The sequence below is a fragment of the Stylophora pistillata genome, chromosome 1 (assembly GCF_964205215.1).
Source record: "Stylophora pistillata chromosome 1, jaStyPist1.2, whole genome shotgun sequence".
Classification (NCBI taxonomy): domain Eukaryota; kingdom Metazoa; phylum Cnidaria; class Anthozoa; order Scleractinia; family Pocilloporidae; genus Stylophora; species Stylophora pistillata.
In genome coordinates, this window is record NC_142519.1 from 12294078 (window position 1) to 12311530 (window position 17453).

At 38.1% G+C, this 17453-nt stretch overlaps 2 pseudogenes across 1 annotated transcript; one reads left to right on the forward strand and one right to left on the reverse strand.

The window, feature by feature from the left end:
* Positions 1–9499: 9499 nt before the first annotated feature.
* Positions 9500–12250, reverse strand: LOC148741267 (GFP-like fluorescent chromoprotein amFP486; annotated as a pseudogene). The gene is made up of 5 exons (XR_015992868.1): positions 11766–12250; positions 11554–11651; positions 10925–11149; positions 10304–10514; positions 9500–9787 (listed from the first exon to the last, which is right to left on the reverse strand). The product of XR_015992868.1 is annotated as a GFP-like fluorescent chromoprotein amFP486 (transcript).
* Positions 12251–13323: 1073 nt separating this feature from the next.
* LOC148741268 (uncharacterized) lies at positions 13324–15531 on the forward strand (annotated as a pseudogene).
* The last annotated feature ends 1922 nt before the right edge of the window (positions 15532–17453 follow it).

Consider the following 17453-nt stretch of genomic DNA (forward strand, 5'->3'; position numbering starts at 1 on the left):
CGCGTTTTCTCCGTCCAAATTGAAGTGTTCTTCAGTAGCACTTTATAGTTTGTGCATGCATCTAGCATATCGCTATTCCGTTAGTTTTATTTACAATTTCTTCTCAGTTTCTCCGTGCCATTGCTTTCATTGAGCGATAAATTAATTACAGTCTTCGCTCTTCTGGCTGGCAGTTCATTCAGTTTCTGGAGCTGACCAATTGACTATCCTATTACATGACCCGATAGGGGGTGGATGACAGTTATTGAAAAAGAGTTGTGGGTGTCTAACTATGTGTAGGCAGTCCTGGAAAATAGTTGCAAATAAATCGGCAATACGTGTGCTCCCAGTTTTTAGTCTCAGGAAGCATTTATGACCGCACGAAAGGAGATAATGACAATACTCAGTTTATTATATCAATTTTCTTTTTATTATTCAACTGACCTGATTCGAGTTACAATGAATTCAGGGCATTGATTGTAAGTAATGAAAATCCTTCCATCTTACAAAGAGTTATTTAGCCTTCAAAGGGTTAACGTGAGCCGCAGCATGTTCTTCCAGCTTGACCGTAAAACCTTTTTCCTTATGGCCAAGGTCGGTCCTCACAATGTGATGTTCTATAACGTGATTCGGGGGCAGTTTGACCGGCTTCTCTGCTCTGTGCAAAAGAGAAATAATTAAAAGAAAAAAAAAAGGACAAAGAAACAAAAAAAAAAAAAAACCCAAAGAACAATTAAAAACAACTACGAAAAAATAGACAACACTTGCTTTATGAACAACTTTACTAGCATTTAGTAATTTAATTTAGTAATTTACTCAACAATTCTTTTGAAACATTCAATGGTTATTTTGTCCATCGCCCTTAGCCATGCCCTTGCGTAAATAAAAGGTAGAAAAGAAAAGGTTTAAGCTGAAGAGGGGATGAGTTAACTTTTTGTTACTTGTGGAGTTCGCTCATTCGATACCGAATATTTTTTTATAAGATGAATTATTACTCTTCCGTTCTGCTGAGGCCCTCCTCATCCCTGGGTTCTCTTTAACTTCTTTCATTTTGGGACACACAAAACTGAAGAGAGCCATATATTAAGAAAGGACATTTCACAATCGTCGGAGCTGATGCAGACACGACAATGTTACTTGTAAGTAGAGTGAAACTGGCATCTGTGGTAACCACTACCTTTGGACACAGTCATTTTTTCGAACGACTTATCCCAGCCAATTGACTTCTTTTTCATTATGGGTCCATCAGCGGGAAAGTTTACGCCGTGATAGATGGAACTGTGGATGAAGCAATTTCCTTCGAGACTGAAAAATTGAGAAAACTTTGGGGTATCAGTTAAAAATAAAGGTTAAATCAATCTTGCAGCTGCGTCAAATAATAATCCTACAATGAGTAGACCCTGTAGAGCAATGCATAAAAGCCTAGTCATATATTTTGTCATTTTCCAGTTTTAGCCCTCTTACTCACAAGTGTCGTCTTACATGATGAGGCCAAAACTCCTCTCAAAATGAAGTAGGCTGCATATCCTCAGGTTACAATATTTTTCATGTGGTTTTTCCCAACCTGTGTGTCGACAATATGAGTTTTTGGGAGAGAATCACAACTAAATTGCATTTTCAAAACGGCCACTCCCTGCTCCATGTCAAAAATATTCTTGAAGATTTCATTTCTTTCAAAAATGTTCTCTAACTGCATGCCATGCAAGAAATTACATTTACACCGAACGTTCCAACTGGCTGTGGCAACTCCTCCATCCTCAAATATGAATGACCTTGCAATAAACACCATAGTCATTTTGGTTACTTTTGCATGCTCATAAGTCACCATAGTCTAAAATATCCAGATTTCAAACCAATTTAGCTAAAAATAACTAGAACGGATTACCACGATATTAATTGTTAAATTATGCAGTCAAAGCTAGTGAATAAATACCCAGGAACAGTCCGGGTCATAGCCACTTCTGGATACTTGATGACGTCACCAATATAGGTGTCGTGGTGGGACATTGAGGAAATCCATTCATTACTTTATTCGCGCTCTAGCGACTTTGTTCCTTGGCCATATCCTATGAAACTTTGCAAAATTACAGAAGACAAACCGTTACACACATCGAGCTAAGAATTGATGGCGGCCGCGATGACGAGACAGAAAAATTCAGATGAAAAGTTGGGTGGAGATGCTTGTTGCGAAGCGCTCGACTGAGAAGTAACCTCTCTTTAGTTGAGGTTTTCAGGTATATAACATTTTTTTTTTATTCCTGAAAAAACATTTTTAAAAACTAGAATAAATTTGCTTCCAATCTGTCTAAATTCCAATCGAGTGCACGAGGTTTTAGTTCGAGTGCATGGATGTTGAAAGTCTGTTAGTGTGCAAACTACTAGGCGGATTCCCTCCGTTCAGATCCATCGCCGGAGTATAATAATAATAATAATAATGACACTTATATAGCGCTTATTCGCATGCTTTCTAAGCGTATCGCGTAAGCCATAAATCTTAACCATACGTTGTGGCCGGGCAATTTAGAATAAAAGGACAATTACTTATTGGACCTTATAAAGCTTACACATTTCATATCTCGAGACACTGTCGTCTTTGTGGAACAAATCTGCCGCGGACTAGGGTCAGTGCTGCAAACAAAGAAGCTTTTAAATTGGAGTTCTGGAAGAAATTATTAAATCAATGTCGATCTTGACAGCAGAGAGATTCATCCAACCTCAATCTGTTCGGGGTGGTAGCGATTTCTCTGTAGACTTCGCACAGTTTCCGATCCAGAGGAAATTGCCACAAAAAGGAATAATTATATTAAATGAAAATCGTGTGTACAAAAGACATTTCATGTGCTCTGTATTACTGTCAGGTATCGGATCCGGAAAATTTGCGCTAAGAGCGGTATGATGATGGAAATAAAGAAATCACACTGGTGAAAAGCCTTGCCGAAGTGTCTCTATTGACAGCATTCCGGAAACAAAGGTTGCAGTTAAACTACACGGAATGATGAGTGTGAAATTTTCGCCTACAAGCACGAGAGGGACTTGTCTGTAATTGCAAAACTAGTTTAAAAACACTGAATCCACTATACTCTTCCAGAATGCGAGGATTTAGAGGGCATGCATGTTGAATCTTGAAATAAATGAATCGTTTTAATGATATCTTACGTCCAGTCCTTACTAGCGAATTCTGTTTCGGCTTACTACTACATTACTGCATGGCCGCCACAAAAATAGAAAAATTCAACTTCTTCTTGTTGCCAGTACCTCTCGACCAAATTTGCTTTGTTTTGTTTTTTATCTCACCAAATCACAAAGCTCGAAACCGATATCCAGAAATGGTTATGGCCCATAACTTGAGGAAAACATCATGGGTTATATGCCCAACATCAAACAAACCTATCAAAAATATACACATAAAGATGTGATTCTTTGTTATTTTTTGCGTGAAGGTTGTATCGGAGACGCATCCGGCTTGCGAATAAATCCAGCAAGAATTGGCCTGATTTTTTAAATATTTTTTTAACATTCGTTTATCACGGTGTTGGGATGAATTTGAGACCATTTGATAGCACGCTGACTTGGCTGTTAGAAAGTTTATAGTGTAAGAGAATTTTTAAAAAAATTGTTATTTGTTTCCCTTTTTTTGACTGCAAGCTGACATTTTTAAATGTTTGTACGCTCTATGTATCTTAACTTGTTTGTTCTGCTTTCGCTGTTGTTAAAGCCAGCTTTTCTTGAGTCAGAGAGCACACTAATATTTGCCATTTCTTTTGTTTAAAAGTAAGCTCTTTAAGGTCAGAAATCTCATTCCTTTATTCGGCTATTTCCGCAATTATTTACAATGTTCGCCGAGTACTTTCCTTGGTGTAAGGTATTCCGCCAGAGAGTTAAAGGCAGACACTCATCAGCACAAATGTAAAAGTGACAAAACACGAAACCTCTCCTTTTGTCGAGATTGCGCTGAGGATGGTTTTTCTTTTTTTAACAGTAGGCACCGAAACTGGCCTGATTATTCGCCAAGATCCTTCGAAGTGCACAGATCTCTCAAAACAGTCCTCCCAGAGGTGTTCGGAGCACATCACAAATATCCCTGGGGAGTTGAAGTTTGCCTGGCGGGTTAGACTGCCGGTTTGAAAGATGAGCTTTTGTTCAAGAGTTTTCCGGCTTTCCGTGCTACCTAAGTGTAAGGAAAGACCGCATATTGCCATGTGTTGCTTAGAATGGTTAGGTAAATTGAAATGTCTAGCGACTGGTTTCGACGTGTCCTTGTCATTACTCTCCACGTCGCGAAGGTGTTCTCGGAATCGGTCACCTAGTCTTCTGCCTGTTTCGCCGATGTAAATCTTTATGCAATAAATGCAATAGATTACATTGGCGGAGGTGCACGGGAAGTGATCGGTGATCTTAATGGATCGTTTGGGTCCCGATATTTTCTTAGGGTTGTGAATGAAAGGAGACGTTTTGAATCATGCACGAGCGCATTTAAAAGTGCCTGGTTGGTCATTAATCTGAAAAGAACTTCTGACCAAAAAATTGCCTATGTTTTTGTCGCGTTTGAATGAAATGCACGGAGGTTGCGAAAAGATAGAGCTTGTCTCTGGATCGTTTTGAAGTAATTTAAAATTTTTAAGAATGATGGATTAACTGCGTGGTTGTGAGGGTGAAGCGCGAGAGTGAATGGAATGCGGTCGGAATCTTCCTTTTGTCCTGCGTTTGTAGTGCTGAATGTCAATCAATAGGTTGGGCGCGGTGGTAACCCGCTTGAACTACAGAATCAGGGTAACCACGTTTATCGAAAAACTGGCACATTGTCTCTGATTTGTGATGGAAATCAGAGTCATTACTACATAAACGACGAAGTATTAGCAACTTAGAAAAAGGAATGGAATTCTTAACGTGAGATGGATGCGAAGACGATTACAACAAGTAATTATGCGAGTCTGTAGGTTTGTAATACACACTAGCGCATAAACCGTTGCCTTCAACTGAAACTTTGATGTCTAAAAAGGATAAAGAATTGTCAGAAATTTCCCACTTATATTTCAGAGCCGGGTGAAAAGAATTGACTGCGGTTATGAATTGAGTCAGCTCATCTCTAGTAGAGGAGGTGGCGCCGATACAGTCGTCGATGTAGCGACCGTAGAGTTCAATGTACAACTAGTCGATCAAGACTGTGTTCATTCAGATTGTATACGCTGGGCCTTGACCATAGTTCTTATGAATGCCTCCTTTAAAGTAAAGCGAAAAAAAAAACGTCCTAAAGAGTGCTTTCTCGCAATTGACTTACTCCGGAACAGCTGTGAAAGGTGAAATTATTGCCGCGAATGAAATATTACCGTTGCTGTATAGTACATGCTCGACTTTAGAGTTTATCACCTTAAGTTACTCGGAAATGGAGGATCGGTTGTTATCAAATGGGGAGAGCAAAACTTAGTTGAATCTACAAAACGAGTTCCTTTTTCTTCCATTGAAGGTAGTAATGATGAACAAGTGAAACTCTTTTCGACGAGATAAAACGTAGGGTAAATATTGACATTTGCGGGCGGACGTATAAAAATATCGGGCAAGAATACAGATCTTCAGTTGAATCTTCAGTAGCTATTTTGAATTTGCCCTTATTGTGACTGTTCAGACGCTCTGAAAGGTCCAAATAATAGATAAATAGACCAAAAATATGTCTGCAATATGGGAAATCCACAGTTGCTCTTTGTTTGTCTGTCGGTGATTAATTAAATGATTTAACTCTTTCCGGAAATATCAAAGTCCAAACTAGTTCGTGTCCAATTATGACTAACGGGCAGTTTTGCTATCATTTGATTATCATGGATATCATTGATGTCGTAGAGACTAACCATGCGAAAATAAATTCTTTAGATCCTTTCTTTTTATATGACTAAGGTGACTGCTATGCCTCAGGTATGATATAAACCATTCTGTCGCAAACTAACTTCATAAATGGTGGCCAGCCAACTCGTTTTGATGCAGCAATAAACCATTAAGGAACTGTGCGTTCTTTATATGAGCCGAAAACAGAACTTAGACTTTATCACTGTTCGCTTTGTGCTTGGGGGCTGCCTAATACCCTCAAAGATTACATAATATGAGGTTTTTATTTAAAATTAATTACGTGACTGAGATAAATCTGTATCTGCCCACTTTACATACACCGTGTTAGTCACGGTTTTGCTGACACTGTTACCGTTGCTAAAGATTCAATTCAAGAACACAATTTGGCCACAAAACGTAAGTTTTCATTTTTCTTCGTTATCGTGAGTGATTTTTTTTACAATTGAACACTAATCCAAGTTTATATGCTAAAAGTATCTTCGTCGTTATTGCGTAATGAATGATTAGATAATCTTTATCGCAAGTAAAAAACTTTCCCCACAAATTGAACAGCATCATCTTAATAGGACTTTCCTTCAGTTATGGATGAACGAGTTACTTTATCTAAACGCTTACATGTAAAGATTTTTCTATTAAAGCAGTTGTTTCTGTTGGTGTCTATCGATCAAAATCACGCGCTTAAAACCGGATATCAAGTTATACCTCGCATCAACTCAGGAAAAGTGAAATTTTTCATGTCTGTGTTTTCGACTTTTCATTTTTGTTATTTCTATGGGTTTTTTTTGTAAGGCAGGAATAACTTGCAACTGATGAACAATGCCACGATACCTGCTCATTCACGAAGCTAGCGACTTTTACAATATTTTATGTCCTAGACTTAACAATAATAACTAAAATTTATTCCAAGTGGGTGGAAATTTCTTTAAGTGCGGTAAGTTACATGATAGCCCTATAACTAAATGAACCAATCCAAAGAGGAAAACTTTAAAAATAAACTACCTACATAGCTACTGCTAGTTTAAAACTCTCATAAGTTCCACAACGACGGAGAATCTATCTCGGTGGATCTGTGAAGTGACCAGGATATTCGTGAGCTGGCTGCCTGAGTTGTGTCAGTGTTTGTTTCTGTAGATGAACTAATTGGGGACACCTAAATAAAGTTCCTAGCTAGTAACTAATGTACAAAAAATTAGTAAGTAAATGTGAAATACTTGTTAACAGCATCATAATGACTACTACGAAATAATTTGAAATGATTCTGTTCACGATTTACATAGTCTGCAGCAACTGCTATCGTTGTCAATACGATCTGAAAGGTCAATTTTTTTCTTGTATTGGTCTTAAATATCGTGAACATCGCATCACATACAACGTCTCAATCGTGTTCAGCTCAGCAGTCAGACGGCCTGGAATCAATTCAAAGCGTTCACCGTCAATAATGCAGCTCATTAGCATCTGCCACACGGTTTCAAGGTCTTTCAGATCCTACTATTTGGCAGCATACTTACACTGTGTGACTATTCGCTATGTTCTTGTGGGCTGCCTAATATCCTCAAAGATTACATAATATGAGATTTCTATTTAAAATGAATTACTTGCCTGAGATAAACCTGTATCTGCCCAGTTTACATACACCGCGTTAGTCCGTTTTGCTGTCGCTGTTACAGTTGCTGAAGATTCAATTCAAGGACACAGTTGGCCACAAAAGGTAAGTTGTTAGTTTTTTTCGGCATCGTGAGTGATTTTTTTTAAATTTAACACTAATTGATACGTATATGCTAAAAGTTTCTTCGTCAGTATTGCGTAATGAATGATTAGATAAGCTATCGCAAGGAGAAAACTTTCTCCCCAAATTGAACAGCATCATCTTAATAGGACTTTGCTTCAGTTATGGATGAACGAATTACTTTATTTAAACGCTTACATGTAAAGATTTGTCTATTAAAGCAGTTGTTTCTGTCGGTTTTTATCGATCAAAGTCACGTGTTTAAAACCGGATACTAAGTTTGACCTCGCATCAACTCAGGAAAATTGAAATTATTCATGCGTGTGTTTTCGACTTTTTTATTTTTGGTATGTTTATGGGTTTATGTTTAAAGCAGGAATGACTTACAATTGATGAAGAATGTCATAATACCTGCTCATTCATGAAGCTCTAGCAACTTCACAACATTTTGTTCTGTTATAGACTTAGCATTAATTTTGTGGCCAATTTATTTCAAGTGGGTGGAAATTTCTTTAAGTGCGATAGTTTAAATAATTGCCCTCTGACTAAATAAACCAATCCAACGACAAAAGCTTTAAAAATAAACTACCTACATAGCTAATGCTCGTTAAAGTTCTCATAAGTTCTACAACGACGAGGAATCGATCTCCGTGGACCTGTGAGGTCACAAGGACATTCGTGAGCTGGCTACCTGAGTTGTGTCAATGTTTGTATCTGTAGATGAACTAATTGGGGACAACAAAATAAAGTCCCTAACTAATAACGAATTTACAAAAAATTAGTAAGTAAATGTTAAATACTTGTTAACAGCATCATAATGACTACTACAAAATAATTTAAAATGATTCTGTTCACGATTTACATAGTCTGCAGCAGCTGCTATTGTTGTCTATATTGTCTTAAAGGTCAATTTTTCTTTTACTGGTCTTAAATATCGCGAGGATTGGAACATCGCATCGAATACAAAGTCTCAATCGTGTTCAGCTCAGCGGTCAGACGGCCTGGAATCACAGCGTTCACCGTCAAAAATGCGGCTCATTAGCATCTGCCATACGGTTTCAAGGTCTTTCCGTATCCTACTATTTTGCTGCGGCTAGTAACAAGCACTGCCGAATTATGACAAATATTTGAAATGAGTGGTAAACCAGTCTCCTTATCATTAAATATCCTCTTTTATCAGTCTTCTTCACCCAAATTATCTTGGCTCGGTGTTTATATTTCTGTTTCTGCGGTGACTCGTTTTATTCAAGACTTTAAGGCTGGTGGAATGAGAACCGTCATTGGCCAATCTTTATCACGCGCTGGTCTTTGGCTGGCCGATAGCGCGTACGGTAGAGCTCCATAGATAGTTCAAGTAAAATATAAACGAGTACAGAGCCTGGGGACAATCAGCTAATGTTTATCAAAGATTAAGTCGGATGTATTGCTTACTTTGTTCCACAATTAACCACGGGCTATCGAAAGGTTTAAAGAATAAGTTGCAACACCGAAAATGGTTTATTTTACCGAACACTGTCGCTTTGAAGTTACAAACATCGTACACTGCAGCTGTAAGGTTTGAGATCACCGCAAGTGACGGTTCTTCACCTCCATACCGCATTAAAAAAAGGGTCAACAAGGAACACCTCAAACATAAATGTCCCCCCACCAGTAGCAATCTATGATTTGAGCCTTCATCTAGCATATCGCTATTTCTCGTTTGCTTTTTTTAAAATTTATTCTCCGTTTCTCTGTGTCATTGCTTTCATTCAGCGATAAATTAATTACAGTCTTCGCTCTTCTGGCTGGCAGTTCATTCAGTTTCCGGCGCTGACCAATTGACTCTCCTATTACATGACCCGATAGGGGAAGGATGACAGTTATTGAGAAAGAGTTGTGGGTGTGTAGAAAGTCATGGAAAATAGTTGCAAATAAATCGGCAACACATGTGCTCTCAGTTTTTAGTCTCAGGGAGCATTTATGGCCGCAGGAAATGAGATAATGACAATACAGTTTATTATATCAGTTTTCCTTTTTATTATTCAATTGACCTGATTCGAATTACAATGAATTCAGGGCATTGATTGTAAGTAATAAAAATGCTTCCATCTTACAAAGACTTAATTAATATTCAAAGGGTTAACGTGAGCCGCAGCATGTTCTTCCAGCTTGACCGTAAAACCTTTTTCCTTATGGCCAAGGTCGGTCCACACAATGTGATGTTCTACAACATGATTCGGGGGCAGAGTGATCGGCTTCTCTGGTCTGTGGAAAAAGAAAATAATTAAAAGAAAGAAAGCAAAAAAGGGCAAAGAAACAAAAAAAAAAAAAAACGAAAAAACAATTAGAAACAACTACGACAAAAATAGACAACGCTTGCTTTATGAACAGCTTTAATAAACCTTTTGTTTTAATTTACTCAGTATTTAGTAATTTGATTAGTAATTTAATTTAGTAATTTACTCAACAATTCTTTTGATCATTCAGCGGTTGTTTTTTCCATCGCCATTGGAATTTATGCGTAAATAAAAAGGTAGAAAAGAAAAGGTTTAGGCCGAAGAGGGGATGAGTTAACTTTTTGTTACTTGTGGAGTTCACTCATTCGATACCGAATATTTTTTTCTAAGATGAATTATTACTCTTCCGTTCTGTTGAGGCCCTCCTCATCCCTGGGTTCTCTTTAACTTGTTTAATTTTTGGAAACGCAAAAAGGAAGAGAGCCGTATATTCAAAGAGGACATTTCACAATCGTCGGAGCTGATGCAGGCACGAAAATCTTACTTGTAAGTAGAGTGAAACTGGCATCTGTGGTAACCACTACCTTCGAGCAGAAGAAACTGAGTCACATCACCTCTCAACAGCTCTTTAGACACCGTCATTTTTTTCGAAAGACGTATCCCAGCCAATTGACTTCTTTTTCATTATGGGTCCATCAGCAGGAACGTTTACGCCATGATAGATGGAATTGTGGATGAAGCAATTTCCTTCAAGACTGCAAAAGTGAGAAAACTTTGGGGTATCAGTTAAAAAAAAGTTAAATCAATCTTGCAGCTGCGTCAAATAATAATACTGCAATGTGTATACCCTGTAGAGCAATGCTTAAAAGCCTAGTCATAAATTAAGTCATTTTCCATTTTTAGCCCTCTTACTCACAAATGTCGTCTTACATGATGACGCCTTAAATCCTTTCAAAATGGAGTAGTCTGCATATCTTGAGGTCACTATACTTTTTATGTGGTTTTTCCCAACCTGTGTGTCGACAAAATGAGTTTGTGGGAGAGAATCACAACTAAATTGCATTTTCAAAATGGCTACTCCCTGCTCCATGTCAAAAATATTCTTGAGGATTTCATTTCTTTTGAAAATGTTCTCTAACTGCCATGCAAGAAATTACAATTATACCAAACGGTCCAACTGGCTGTGGCAACTCCTCCATCCTCAAATATGAATGACCTTTCACATGACATTCCATCTGGATAGGACTGCTTGAAATAGTCAGTCATGCCTGGAGGATACTTAGTGAAGCATCTGTTTCCATATTGAAACGCTGTCGACAGTATGTCAAAGGAGAATGGAAGGGGTTTTCCCTTAGGCTTGATGATCCATAATTCGCTCATCTGTGTTCCCCTAAACATGAAAACATGAAAAGTGTGTTGAAAATTGTTTTCAGAAACGGCTCATGTGTAACTGGAAATGCACGAGAACTCAGTAGAGCGAACCAAGTACTTATTATCACAATTCGAACTTAATAAGACAAATACTACATAACCTTTCATGACAGAGATTAATGTATGGTAAATGAGTTTAGTTGTGACTGAGCTTCTCCCCTGATTCTGGAAGTTGATTAAGAAGTCGATGTCATGGACCATGGGTAATTTGCAAACTCGAATAGAAACAAGCTCATGGTTTATGACTGAAAATCTTCTGATTAATCTTTGGGTGGAATCCTCCTTCTCTATCCCTTGATGTTCTCTTGTTTGGTAATGCACGGTAATGAAATAATCTAAGATGTTCTGTTTTTTAAGAGACACTCGTAAGGATTTCCAATTCCTTCACCTTCGATCGTGAATTCATGGCCATTGACACAGCCTTCCATATGGTATTTCGTCCTCATTTCGTTTGCGATTCCCTTAATAAGTAAAAAGGAAAAGGAAAATAAACATTTCAACTGACATTAATAATTCTGAGACCTTAGCTGTATTGTTATACATCATTTCAAATAATGGTAATTGTTTTTTTCTACCATTAAGATATATCTTGAGCCCCTTGAGCCATATCAAATCATCACGAAGCGCCTCACACCATTTGTGCGTATTTGGCTATGAATTTGATTTTGATTTTCTTACTCTTTGACCGTCTTTTAAATATATACTTGAACGGTAAAAGTTTATTGCATCAAAGAAAAACACTAAACTGAACTGATTTCGCTCCAAGGTGAGTTGGAAACTCGAAGACATGAAAAATGAATAAAATGAACCAATGACTGACACATGAAGTCAGGTTAACTAGTTAAGCTGAACAATTGGATCAATTTAAATAGTTCTTCGTACGGCATGTTTCTGTCTGCGGTCTGTGGGGCATGCATCTGTTCCAATAACTTTTCCCTTTACAATTTCAAATCCTACTTTAGAACATGTCAGAACACCCAGAAAAATTGAAAGTCACCTACGGGGATCATTGCTTTATCTAATTTTCATCCACTGGTCAAATGAAATTCATTTCATTAAAGAATAAGGTCAGATTACTTCACGGGAAAGGATAAGCGTCAAAAATTTGCCTCGCTACCAAAGTGCAGACTCCTAGTTAGTTAGTAGCAACACTTAACTGGTATCTAGTAGGCACAAGTTTGAATCCTGTCGAAGCCTAAATTTTTCAAAGCCTCTTTTCTGTAATTTCTAAATTTGCAGCTCACCTGCCAGGATCACTGCTTTACTTGATTTTAGCGTCAGTCATAACGTCTACAGAGCATGTTTGGGGTGTAGCATAGCAGTTTGCGTTTGGACGATTTTATGTCATTTCTTGTTAGCAGGGTAGATTCAGTTGCAACTGTCTTTGCTTGGTCAATTACTAGATTTCACTTAGTTGCTTTGAATGAGACATGTTGAGGATAAATGGCTTGATTTTCAAAACTTGTTTAGGAGTTGAGATAATCTGTTGTAGTTCACTCCGTCGCCGACCAAGCTAAACTGACTGCAATGGTAGGGTGGATTGATGTTAAAGCTAAATAGAACAAACAGAGATTCATTGATGATGGTGATCCCACGTGAACAATCGTGTGATTTTTCATGATGATCCCACGTGAACTATCATGTTATTTTTAATGATAATGATCCCAAGTGAACCATCCTGTGAAATTTAGCAATTGGTTCATGCTTAACGCGCGTGCATTGTTGAAGTTTTCTAAGCTAAGAGCTCCAAAGCCCAATAGTCTAGTCCATTTATCGTTTTTTCGAATCGACTCTCATTTAGGATACTCGTTTATCATTTGGGCGCCAAAACGTCTGTCAATTGGAATGGAACAGAAAAAGAAATTTGAAAGTCTAGACACCTCGCGGCTAAACTCCACGGGAACTTTGCAGCAAAGTAAAACTGCACGTATCATCTTGTATAGACACGGCCATCGTAGTGGCTTTTAAGAAAGTAGACAAGATTTGCACGCGCGTACTGCGTTGAGACGCGGCAAAGACTTATTTCCTGCGGTGTTACTAAATTAACATCAATGATTATATAATCATGGAAGATAAACATACATTCTAACCTTTCGAGTGCATACTTCGACTTCTTCCCTGATTTTGTAAAATTTGACTACTAATTATATTTAGTGGCACTTTCAAACCTTCTAAAATAACAGTAATCTTTCGATTCCTTGTCGTTGGATATGAGACTGTTAGGAAGTGGTGTTATGATGTTCCGTCGATCAGAGGCTTGTTTTTGGAATGATTATTTGTTTTTCTTGAATTTGCCGTTTAAGTTTCCGACAGACACAACTGATAACATAACCAGATCGAGTCGAAGGAAGAAAAGGAAAGGTTTTCACGGGAAAAAAGCCTGGGAAGTGCGAAGGGAAATTGAGAAAAATGAGAGAAATGACACCAGCGTAGAATCACACGAGGAACCACAACCGAGCACGTCCAAGGCTCAAAGTGAGTACGATGACTTTCTAGACCGCCCTGCGCCGAAAAATATGTCGGAGTTGAAACTTATGAACAGTTCTTTTGAAAAGTTGGATCAACAAGAAGCAGTTACTACTCGTTCTCAAAGTGGTACAGCAGAAATATGTGTTCATGAGGAGGCACATGGCTACAAGATGCGCAGCTACTATCAGGGTGCTTTGCTGTTTCAGCTATTTGCAGCTCCTGCCGAGATTTAAAGTCAAAACTGCAGCTATTTCAAGATAGCGCAAGCAGAAATGGCCTTGCTGTATTGATGTATTTGAAATGCTCGTATTGTGGTATCATAACTCCTCTGAATGTGTTGGCCATGTTCAGAAGAGATTAGGGACTGCCCTCAGAAATTACAAAAAAAATGTGAAGATGGCTGGCCTAAAGATGTCGGATAGAGGAAAGGTTGATGGAAGGGGTCGGCTAACTGACAATTTTGTGGACAGCGGCAAAAATATTATGGAGGAGCCATACGTGAGAATGCAGGTGACTTACACCAAATGAAGAACAGTGTATGGGCAATCTATCATCACATGATAAAGGATGATTCATGTTCCCTAGAGGAGCAGCACAAGCTATGCCCCAAAGGTGAAGGTACCTGGTGCAAATTTTGGAAGGCTCCAGAAGAATATAAAGAGGACAACCGTCTTCCTTGTGTTTTTATTGATGAACTGAAGCCAATTTTCATTAGGCTTACTAATGATGATTTATTGAAGAGGTGTTTGCAGGGGCAAACCCAGAATCGAAACGAGAGCATTAATGGACAGTTATGGTCAAGATGCCCCAAGAGCCGGTATTGTGGAAAGAGACGAGTTGTCATTGCAGTTTGTGAGACTGTTGGGGTGTTAAACACAGGAGCTGCAAGTAAAGCATCCCTTCTGGAATCCTGTGGAATCTCTTCTGGCAGGAATATGTTAAAAAGCACTGAAGAATGAGGACCAGGAAAGAATTGCCTCTGCTTCTCACAAGATCAGCTCAAAATATCGAAAGCGGCGACAGATCATTCGGTCTATGAAAAATTCAAAGACTGACAAGTTGGCTTATCAGGCTGGAGCATTTGGCACAAGTTCCAAACCAGAGACAGCTGGAAGAAAGAAAAAGAAAAATCCTCCCAAGCAAAAGAAATCAACAGTAGCTTTGCCTGCTCCATCTTCTTCAAGTGGACTTGACATTGTGTTTGTTGTCCTGGATGCGGAGTTTGTAGCTAAAGAAAGAACTGGACAACAGTAACCTATTCAAACCAGTTTTTTCCCTATTTGGTTTAGAAAACATTCACTCATCAAATGTGGACATGCTAGACCACTTGTACCCATTAAGGCTATGCTTAGTGTTTTGTTTGAATCATTTTAGTGCTCTATCATTATGTGTTGAACTTTGTCTTGCATTTTCTTAAATTAGCAATTTTTTACACACCGAGTACTAAAACAGGCATAGTTGGTTTGCTATTTACCTATATTATACAAAATTTCCAGGGCTTGTTCCTGGAGTGATGTTCTATGCAATGAATTATAATTTTCTTAATTTGTCGCTTTCAATCATTGTTGCTATGGAAACAAAGGTGCCAAGCCTTAAATGGCAAGGATTTTAAAGAAACAAAAAGTCAGTAATTCATTGCACAGAGCAATGTGTTTTGATAATTTACAGCAATTTTTGAGTCAAATAATTGAATATTCTTTGAGAAATGTATGTCTTTAGGCGCAACCTTCTCATTTGTTTATCGGAGTTTCTATGGAAACGACAGATTGTTGCAACATCAAAAGTAGATTTTATGATGCTGCTGTTGATGCAACTTCCATATGCCAAGTTTTATTAAGTTTGGTCAATTCTATAATAAATTATGAATTTTTATCTGATTAGACTGATTTAGGGTTAACTGCCTCCTTAAAGAGCAACATGGAACAGTCCCAAGTGACACCTATCGTGGTTTTAAGATCTTGAGAAAGTGCCACAATAAATTTGATTGCCTGATCTATGAAATGCCCCTTACAGAGGAACAAAAACTAACTTCCCCGCATCGTCCACACAAGTTCCAAATGGAACATGGCAGGTTGAACAAACGATCGCAAGCTATTTAACGTTAACTCACCCTGATAAGACGCCTGCACTGCATGCTAGAAACTGTCTGAATTACCTAACAAATATTATTAACTGAGTTGAGTTTGAAGTCATAAACCGACATTTACCGACAAGGAACAACTTGAAAATTATAATCGACTACCGACAACGTAACGAAATTCTAACCGACAATCGACAGATGGACCCCCTTCCCAATTCAGACCCTCATATTACCAAGAGGTATAATTCTTCCGCCTGCACAATTATCAAGGTTTTATCTCCGAGAGTTCATAAAAACCCGCTAATTAGCGAGCCAGCGCAAAACATCATGGTTTTAGCTTTTGGACAAGGTTGGTCGAATTTTCTTCGAAAACCACCAGTCTTAAAACATGTTGAATAAGACCTCTGTTGTAGATAACCACCAAGGTTGAATAGCCTAGTTATTGTAGTCAAGTTGGTGAAAAAAATCTAAACTTTATATTTGTAAATATCGACAGGAAATATTGGTATCAAATTCGACGGCTCGGCCGTTCCAAATTGAAGTAGCCCTTCTCAATTGACTCTGGCGCCTAGTTCTTCGCGAAAATAATTCATCTCTGTGGGTTGCCCTTAAGGGCCAGCTTCAGATAAATTCAAATGCATATAATTATATATGAATAGAAGCCCTTTGATGAAAGCAAATTGATTAAAAACAAATGATCATTCCAAAAACAAGCTTCTGATCGACGGAACGGGTCACCGAACCAACTAATTGCAAAGGCTACAACCAAACAGTCTCACGTCCAACGACAAGGACGCTAATGATTTTGTGAATTTTTACCGAACAGAGATTCTAAAGCTGAACCGTTTTGGAGCGTAAGCCCTTTGTCATTCACCCTGACGCTCAAGACGCCATCTTCAGAATGACCCTTTTAACACGTGTTTAATTTTTCACTTTTGACCCACATCCAACCTATGTTAAAGTAGAGAAGTTGTTCAATCATTAGTCTTTATGTTTTTTTCTTTTAAGGCAACAAGCGCAATTTAAGTTCTTCTAAATCGAAGCTTACACAGAAACGTAAATTGCTGCATAAAGGTCGAATTTTTGGTCGAAAAGCCGAGCAAATAGTTTGTCTATCAATGTTACTATGCATTTGATCTGTAACTGCAGCTAAATTACAACCGATACATGAATATACATTAGCGTACTGAGCCATTCTGGAACTTAAAAAATAAAATGGCAATCTAATACTCTGTCTTGAAAAAAATGGATATCAAGTTCGTAAAGGTGACAGAATAAGCTCTCGAGTCAACGACACTACAATTCTCCAAAGCGACACGAACTGTGGCCGTAAAGCGGAAACCGAACTTTCGGACTTCAAGCAGGGCTTTGCGACAATTTGACGATTCCATTGCCCAGTAAATATTACATTTAAGTAACAACGTGTTAAAAAAGTACTGTTTAATAGAAGATTTTTTTGTCAAATCGTGGTACTTTCAGAATTTTCAACTACGCAATTTCTTGCCCTGAACTCAACTAAACAGCGATCTAAGCATGATGAATTTCACCGCGTGGGCTATGTACGCGTAAGAAATTCGTACGGTTTTTGCTTATGACAGAAAATCAAGAACTGTTTAGAATAAGACTGTCGTCCCGAAATATCTCTTGGTCATTTTCGTCTTGCTTCCTATTAATAGAAATCATGACAAACTTGTGATCACTTCACACACAGACA